Source organism: Scyliorhinus torazame, chromosome 20 (genome assembly GCF_047496885.1).
Source record: "Scyliorhinus torazame isolate Kashiwa2021f chromosome 20, sScyTor2.1, whole genome shotgun sequence".
In the NCBI taxonomy this organism is placed as follows: domain Eukaryota; kingdom Metazoa; phylum Chordata; class Chondrichthyes; order Carcharhiniformes; family Scyliorhinidae; genus Scyliorhinus; species Scyliorhinus torazame.
In genome coordinates this window covers 39,497,875-39,507,401 of record NC_092726.1, presented here as the reverse complement: position 1 = coordinate 39,507,401, position 9,527 = coordinate 39,497,875, and the positions used below count along the sequence as shown (strand labels likewise).

The 9,527-nt window shown below is 45.4% G+C and overlaps 1 long non-coding RNA gene across 1 annotated transcript; it reads right to left on the bottom strand.

The window, feature by feature from the left end:
* Nucleotides 1-392: 392 nt before the first annotated feature.
* LOC140397046 (uncharacterized) lies at nt 393-991 on the bottom strand. Its single transcript, XR_011936677.1, has 2 exons — nt 823-991; nt 393-670 (listed from the first exon to the last, which is right to left on the bottom strand). It is a non-coding gene; the product is annotated as an uncharacterized lncRNA (long non-coding RNA).
* Nucleotides 992-9,527: the final 8,536 nt, after the last annotated feature.

Genomic DNA, 9,527 nt, shown 5'->3' with positions numbered 1-9,527 from the left:
GAATAAGACAGACAAATAGAAATAGAGATAAAAAGAGATAAGAAGATAAATGGGGAGAGTGGTACACGAAGAAAGGGGGAGAAATATGGGGAGATAAAAATCACCTAAGTTCAGCTATAGGGAAACGGACAAACAGAGGTGCAGAGGCATTGAGAGAAACAGGGGAAAGATGAGAGAGACAAATGAAGAGTGACAGAGAAAAGCAGCATGGTATACTCAGTGAATGTGGTAACACTCCTATCTCATCGGTTTGATGTTAACATTCAAATATGATCATTATTTTAAAGCCAATCAAAGTCAACGTGGCTCTGTCACTCTTTGGCCTCTCCTCCCTCTCAATTGATTCGCTGACGCGGTATTCCGAGATAGAAATCAGACGTCAATAATCACCATTGATCAATGCAGCCAGTTGTATTCACATGATTCAGAAAGCAGTGGGTGGGGGATTATTGGAATTACACAATGTAGCAGAGAATGAATTAAAGGGATTACAGTTAGTTCAGCCGGTGTCTCAGATGGAGGTCACAATGGGACTGGTTCTCTTTGGCGACTCATTCAGCCTTGCAACACTTGAGAAGCCCCAAACATTTTTCCTTCAACAAAACTTCGCCTTTATTGCAACTGAAAACTCTGCATTTTGCTCCAGCTTCATCACATCCCAAAATGCGACCTTGGAAATTAAAGGAATATTTAATTAATAACAGGCATTACAGAGTCTCATCAGCTGTGGTCCAATTGAATGGCAGAACAGTGCCGACCCACTGAATCAAATCCTCATGCACATTTGAGGGGCTACTTACCGTCTACCTTAAATGTACTAACCTTCTTTTGTAAGTGATGGAACCATTCCTTCATCTGCAACTATGGTCTGTACCAGGACGAGGAAACCAAGGAGCAGAAACAGAGCTTTCATGATTCTTCGCTGTTTGCCCCACGGTCACTGTGAGATCGCTGGAGAACAGGAGCTTTTTATGTGAACACACAGAGCATTCTGTAGTTAATAATCACACAAATGCGGCGCGGGTAGCCTCCACCTCGGACATGTTAGTAGAACATTTCTGTACCCGTGTTCAACATTAACTGGAATCAAGTATGTGTTTCGTATTAATTGGCCGATGGATAAATCTGAATACTGGCTGACTGGTAAAGGTTTACAAGAATAGTTCGATGCATTCCAAATAACAACAATACAAGGAGAACAGAAAACAGTCCACCCATCGTTTTCTTCCAACATCTAATCTTATTATTCTCGCTTCCCATCTGCTCTTTGTCCCTCGCCATGCAATATCCCTCTCATTCTCGATTGATAATTGAATTAATCTTTTCAAGGTGATTGTTGAAATCTCCTTCCAATAACAACTCCGGAAGCATGTTACAGTTCACAACTTATTGTATAAAACGGGAAATGTATCTTCTTCCGTTGGTTATTTTGACAATTCTATAAATTTCTGTCTATTGGCTCGCTAATATCTCACTCGCGACAATGTCTCGGTGCTAATATTGGGAAAAAAGGTGAAGCTCTCTGTCATGTTTCTTGAGGGTCACAGTTTATCCATCCTCCATCCTTGAGGAGTGATGTGAAAGCAGGAAGGAACTTGGAGGGCTAAAATGGGCCTGAAATCTCTTTGGAAGACATGCTGAAGGAGAATTCCGAGTCTTTTATCCATATATTAGGAGCAATTGGGTAGCAAGAGAAAGAGTCAGCCCACTCAAGGACAATGGAGTGAAGTTATGCGTAGAACCACAGGAAGTGTTTGAAATTCTTAATGAGTACTTTCTATTGGTATTCGCCAGGGAGAGTACAGTACGAACCCTGAGGACAGAGACAGTGCGTGAACTCTCCCGAGTACGTCAATATAACAAAGGTAAAGTGTTGAGTATCATAAATTGTACGAAGTCTTACAACACCAGGTTAAAGTCCAACAGGTTTGTTTCGATGTCACTAGCTTTCGGAGCGCTGCTCCTTCCTCAGGTGAATGAAGAGGTCTGTTCCAGAAACACATATATAGACAAATTCAAAGATGCCAAACAATGCTAGGAATGCGACCATTAGCAGGTGATTAAATCCTTACAGATCCAGAGATGGGGTAACCCCAGGTTAAAGAGGTGTGAATTGTATCAAGCCAGGACAGTTGGTAGGATTTTGCAGGCCAGATGGTGGGGGATGAATGTAATGCGACATGAATCCCAGGTCCCGGTTGAGGCCGCACTCATGTGTGCGGAACTTGGCTATAAGTTTCTGCTCGGCGATTCTGCGTTGTCGCGGGTCCTGAAGGCCGCCTTGGAGAACGCTTACCCGGAGATCAGAGGCTGAATGCCCTTGACTGCTGAAGTGTTCCCCAACTGGAAGGGAACATTCCTGCCTGGTGATTGTTGCGCGATGACCGTTCATTTGTTGTCGCAGCGACTGCATGGTCTCGCCAATGTACCACGCTTTGGGACATCCTTTCCTGCAGCGTATGAGGTAGACAACGTTGGCCGAGTCGCACGAGTATGTACCGCGTACCTGGTGGGTGGTGTTCTCACGTGTAATAGTGGTATCCATGTCGATGCGACAACGAATGAACGGACATCGCGCAACAATCACCAGGCAGGAATGTTCCCTTCCAGTCAGGGAACACTTCAGCAGTCAAGGGCATTCAGCCTCTGATCTCCGGGTAAGCGTTCTCCAAGGCGGCCTTCAGGACCCGCGACAACGCAGAATCGCCGAGCAGAAACTTATAGCCAAGTTCCGCACACATGAGTGCGGCCTCAACCGGGACCTGGGATTCATGTCGCATTACATTCATCCCCCACCATCTGGCCTGCAAAATCCTACCAACTGTCCTGGCTTGATACAATTCACACCTCTTTAACCTGGGGTTACCCCATCTCTGGATCTGTAAGTATTTAATCACCTGCTAATGGTCGCATTCCTAGCATTGTTTGGCATCTTTGAATTTGTCTATATATGTGTTTCCGGAACAGACCTCTTCATTCACCTGAGGAAGGAGCAGCGCTCCGAAAGCCAGTGACATCGAAACAAACCTGTTGGACTTTAACCTGGTGTTGTAAGACTTCGTACTGTGCTCACCCCAGTCCAACGCCGGCATCTCCACATCATATCATAAATTGCATTGAGGTAGACACGTCCCCGGGGTCGGATTATATATATCCCAGATAACTCGGGAGGCAAAGTGAGAAATAGCTGCAGCCTGAACAGATATCTTCAAAGCATCTTTGAACACAGTCGAGGTTCCAGACTACAGGACAATAGCCAATTTCGTTCCCTTGTTTAAGAAACGAAGCAGGTATAATCCAGAAAATTATGGGCCGGTGAGCCTGACATCAGTGGTGGAGAAGCTTTTTGAAAAAATACTGAGGGACAGGATATATGCACATTTGGATAAAAATTGACTTGTTTCTGACAGGCACCATAGTTTCTTGAACGGGGAACGTCATATCTCAACAACCTGATTGAGTTTTTTCAAGAGGTAACAAAGAATATTAAATAGAACATAGAACAATACAGCGCAGTACAGGCCCTTCGGCCCACGATGTTGCATCGAAACAAAAGCCATCTAACCTACACGATGCCATTATCATCCATATGTTTATCCAATAAACTTTTAAATGCCCTCAATGTTGGCGAGTTCACTACTGTAGCAGGTAGGGCATTCCACGGCCTCACTACTCTTTGCGTAAAAAACCTACCTCTGACCTCTGTCCTATATCTATTACCACTCAGTTTAAAGCCTCGTGCCAGCCATTTCCATCCGCGGGAGAAGGCTCTCACTGTCCACCCTATCCAACGGCCTGATCATTTTGTATGCCTCTATTAAGTCTCCTCTTAACCTTCTTCGCTCCAACGAAAACAACCTCAGGTCCATCAGCCTTTCCTCATAAGATTTTCCCTCCATACCAGGCAACATTCTGGTAAATCTCCTCTGCACCCGCTCCAAAGCCTCCACGTGCTTCCTATAATGCGGTGAGCAGAACTGTACGCAATACTCCAAATGCGGCCGTACCAGAGTTATGGACAGCTGCAACATGACCTCCTGACTCCAGAACTCAATCCCTCTAACAATAAAGGCCAACACTCCATAGGCCTTGTTCACAACCCTATCAACCTGGGTGGCAACTCTCAGGGATCTATGTACATGGACACCTAGATCCCTCTGCTCATCCACACTTTCAAGAACTTTACCATTAGCCAAATATTCCGCATTCCTGTTATTCCTTCCAAAGTGAATCACCTCACACTTCTCTACATTAAACTCCATTTGCCACCTCTCAGGCCAGCTCTGCAGCTTATCTCTATCCCTCTGTAACCTGCTACATCCTTCCACACTATCGACAACACCACCGACTTTAGTATCGTCTGCAAATTTACTCACCCACCCTTCTGCGCCTTCCTCTAGGTCATTGATGAAAATGACAAACAGCAACGGCCCCAGAACAGATCCTTGTGGTACTCCACTTGTAACTGAGCTCCATTCTGAACATTTCCCATCAACCACCACCCTCTGTCTTCTTTCAGCTAGCCAATTTCTGATCCACATCTCTAAATCACCCTCAATCCCCAGCCTCCGTATTTTCTGCAATAGCCTACCGTGGGGAACCTTATCAAACGCTTTGCTGAAATCCATATACACCACATCAACTGCTCTACCCTCGTCTACCTGTTCAGTCACCTTCTCAAAGAACTCGATAAGGTTTGTGAGGCATGACCTACCCTTCACAAAGCCCTGCTGGCTATCCCTGATCATATTATTCCTATCTAGATGATTATAAATCTTGTCGCTTATAATCCCCTCCAAGACTTTACCCACTACAGACGTGAGGCTCACCGGTCTATAGTTGCCGGGGTTGTCTCTGCTCCACTTTTTGAACAAAGGGACCACATTTGCTGTCCTCCAGTCCTCGAGCACTATACCTGTAGCCAATGATGACATAAAATTCAAAGCCAAAGGTCCAGCAATCTCTTCCCTGGCCTCCCAGAGAATCCTAGGGTAAATCCCATCAGGTCCCGGGGACCTATCTATTTTCAGCCTGTCCAGAATTGCCAACACCTCTTCCCTACGTACCTCAATGCCATCTAATCTATTAGCCTGGGGCTCAGCATTCGCCTCGACAACATTATCTTTTTCCTGAGTGAACACTGACGAAAAATATTCATTTAGTATCTCGCCTATCTCTTCAGACTCCACACACAACTTCCTATCCCTGTCCTTGACTGGTCCTACTCTCTCCCTAGTCATTCGCTTATTCCTGACATACCTATAGAAAGCTTTTTGGTTTTCCTTGATCCTTCCTGCCAAATACTTCTCATGTCCCCTCCTTGCTCGTCTTAGCTCTCTCTTTACATCCTTCCTCGCTACCTTGTAACTATCCATCGCCCCAACTGAAACATCACACCTCATCTTCACATAGGCCTCCTTCTTCTTCTTAACAAGAGATTCCACTTCTTTGGTAAACCACAGTTCCCTCACTCGGCGCCTTCCTCCCTGCCTGACCGGTACATACTTATCAAGATCATGCAGTAGCTGATCCTTGAACAAGCTCCACTTATCCAGTGTGCCCAACACTTGCAGCCTACTTCTCCACCTTATCCCCCCCCCCCCCCCCAAGTCACGTCTAATGGCATCATAATTGCCCTTCCCCCAGCTATAACTCTTGCCCTGCGGTGTATACTTATCCCTTCCCATCAATATTGATGAGGGAAGGCCCGTGGATGTAGTTTATATGGACATTAGTAAGGCGATTGACAAGGTCCCACATTAGACTGGAACAAATACAAAAATCACATTGGATTCGGGGTGGACTGGCTCGATGGATACAGAACTGCGTTGGTTTTTGAAGACAGAGAGCAGCGGTGGGAAATTGTTTTTCAGAATGGAGACCTGTACCCAATGGCGATCCGCAGGGATCCATGTTGGCACCTCTGTTGTTTATAGTATAGATAAATGATGTGGAGGAAAATGTGGGTTGTCTGAATAGTAATTTTGAGGATGACACGGAGAATGGTGAAATTCCTGATCATGCCGAGGATCGTCAGAGGATTCAACAGGAAAAAGTTAGATTGGCGACATGGCCATAGAAATTGCAAATGGGATTTAATCAGGACAAATGCGAGATGATGCATTTTTCAGTATCAAATTAAGGTATCAATATACTGTAAATGGCGGGACAGTCAGATGAGGAGAGATTGACTATTTGGGATTGTTCTCGTTGGAGTTCAGAAGAATGAGGAGGATATCATAGAGATTAATCAAATTGTAACATGACTAGACAGGGTAGCTGCAGGGAAAATGTTACCAATGATGGGTGTGTCTAGTCAGAGGATTCAGGGTAAACCATTTCGTTCAGAGATGAAGAGATTTTTCTTCACCTAAAAAGTGGTGAGCCTGTGGAATTCATTACCACAGCAAGTCGTTGATGCTAAACCTTTACAAGGGCAGCACGGTAGCATTGTGGATAGCACAATTGCTTCACAGCTCCAGGGTCCCAGGTTCGATTCCGGCTTGGGTCACTGTCTGTGCGGAGTCTGCACATCCTCCCCGTGTGTGCGTGGGTTTCCTCCGGGTGCTCCGGTTTCCGCCCACAGTCCAAAGATGTGCGGGTTAGGTGGATTGGTCATGATAAATTGCCCTTAGCGTCCAAAATTGCCCTTAGTGTTGGGTGGGGTTACTGGGTTATGGGGATAGGGTGGAAGTGCTGAACTTGGGTATGGTGCTCTTTCCAAGAGCCGGTGCAGACTCGATGGGCCGAATGGCCTCCTTCTGCACTGTAGATTCTATGACCTATGAAAAAAAAAATCATTGAATATATTCAAGGGGAGGCTAGACTTGAGGCGATTGGGATCAAAGGCTATGGGGAGAAAGAAAGATTAGGCAATTGAGTTGAATGTCAGCCATGATCATGCTGAAAGGCGGGGCAGGCTCGAAGGGCCAAAGGGCGTCCTCCTGCTCCTATCTTCTATGTATCTATGTATTCATGTATAGAAAGCTGATTCATTGCGGTCTGCAATTGAAGGGGGTGAATCGCCAATCCACAAGTACGGCTGGGAGCTCAGTAACATTCTATTGAGCGAGTTTATGAGGGCTAAACGAGGATGCCGGATTTGTCAAGCTGCAACCAAAGGTAGAGTCTCCAGGAAGAACCTCAATGCAGATGAGATGATAATATTGGGAGAACTAAAGAACAGAAAGTATAGGACTTGGGAGCTATGGACCCCTTAAGGTTGGTCAAAGGGGAATATGTCTCCGTAAGATCCGGAATAACACAGATTTTGTATTTCTGTTTGTTATTAAATTCAGAAAGGGAGCTGCGATTTTTGTCATCCAAAATATTGCTTCTCAGACACTTCATTTCAGATACTAAATTCTTCCCAACAGAAAACGTATCTTTTTCTGAAGTCATCATTGCTCCTTTCGCCACACTGGAGATTGAGACTAACTGGTTCCCTTTCCTTCTCTTCTATGCTGCTCACAAGCTCTCTGCCCGTGTCACTCTCAGCCGCTTATCCATCAGCCCAGATGGTTAAACATTTCTTATTGTAACCAGTAACTTTTTTGATAAATAGTTATCCCTGAAGCGCAACTGCCCAATCACTTGGCGCCATCCAGTCTGACATAGTTTCAGGCTCAGGACGAAGCGTTCCTGCATTTGTTCTTGAAGACCCTGGAGCTTGACGCACTCCAGGTCATGTTAGCCTTGGAATTCCGTTAAATGGTGATCTGGTTCATTACTGTTGGGTACGAACTATTTCAATCCTTGCAACTGCTGCACTTCATTCTCAAACGTGGGAGGCCGAGTTGGATCATCCATTCGGTGACTGTAGCTGGAGATGTGACACATTGGTCAGCATGGAATTTCATACTGACACGTCCGGCACACCGTCATTCAGGCTGGCGAAATAGGAAGCCGACTGTCCCTCTTAACCTTTGAATGGACAAAACCACTTTCCGTTGCCGATCTTCAACACATTGATCTGATCCGTTGGATGTGGAGCTCACAGAGTGCTGTCTATGCTCTGCCGTTGGGCTTTAGGTGCTAATCCATTACACCGTCGCCGTGCCGACACTTCATTGTTTAGGCATGCTGGTTATCGCTGCTGACACCATCTCTTGCACTCCTCATTGAAGTATGATTGGCCACTTAGCTGATTGGCAATGGTTCTATTATAACCATTGTGCGGATAAGCTCACAGTTTGTCCTGCTGCAGAATTTTCCAGCTGATGGCCCACAACGCCTTTTGCCTCTTTGGAGCTGTCAGATCTGCTCTGACTGTTTCCCACTCGCACAATGTTAGTGCCGTCCAGCACGCAGGAGTGTGTGCTCAATGTGCGGACAGCACACACTGGGCCTGTGAAACATGTTTATAAAACCACAAAAAACAACTTAGCATCACCTTCACCACCGCACCAGCAGCAGGTTCACGTGCCCATGAGAGTATCGGTTGGAGTAGCCAGGCGACAGTGCGAACTGGGGATGTTCCATAACGATTGCACAATAACAACACTGTTCCCGACTCCTCTCATACTGAAACAGTCAGTAGCCAAATCCGGGCAGACCTGGACAACAATTGGACAAGTGGCAAGAAAAAATGGCGCCCCTCATGTCCTATGTAACGATAATGTAGAACAGAGATAATCTAACCATTGCCCTTCGACATTCAGTGACATTAACAGTGGTGAATCTCCCATTCAACGACAAGGAAAATTAGGAGAACGGTTAAGAGGAAATATAACTTAGGAGAGGTTACTGATCGAGGTGTTAAGATTCAGAACAGAGGTAAAAAAGCCAACATAAGTGTACTTTACCTGAATGCTCTGAGTATTCGGAATAAGGTAAATGAGTTGAGGGCGCAAATCATCGTGAATGACTATGATTTAGCGGCCATTACTGAAACATGGTTAAAGGATGGTCACGACTGGGGGTTAAATATCCGAGGGTATCAAACGATTCGGAAGGACAGAGTGGATGGTAAGGGAGGTGGTGTAGCTCTGTTATTTAAGGATGACATCCGGGCAACAGTAAGGGATGACATCGGTGCTGTGGAGGATAAGTTTGAATCCATTTGGGTGGAAATCAGGAATAGTAAGGCGGAAAAGTCACTGATAGGAGTAATCTATAGGCCACCAAATAGTAACATTACGGTGGGGCAGGCAATAAACAAAGAACTAACTGATGCATGTAGAAATGGTACAGCAGTTATCATGGTGGATTTTAATCTACATGTCGATTGGTTTAACCAGGTCGGTGAAGGCATCCTTGAGGAGGAGTTTGTAGAATGTATCCGCGATAGTTTCCTAGAACAGTATGTAATGGAACCTATGAGGGAACAAGCGTTCCTAAATCTGGTCCTGCATAATGAGACAGGATTGATTCAGGATCTCATAGTTAGGGATCCTCTCGGAAGGAGCGAGCACAATATGGTGGAATTTAAAATACAGATTTTGGAGGGTGAGAAGGTAAAATACAAATGGAGGGTGAGAAGGTAAAATTAAGCACTAGTGTTTTGTGCTTAAACAAAGGAGATTACA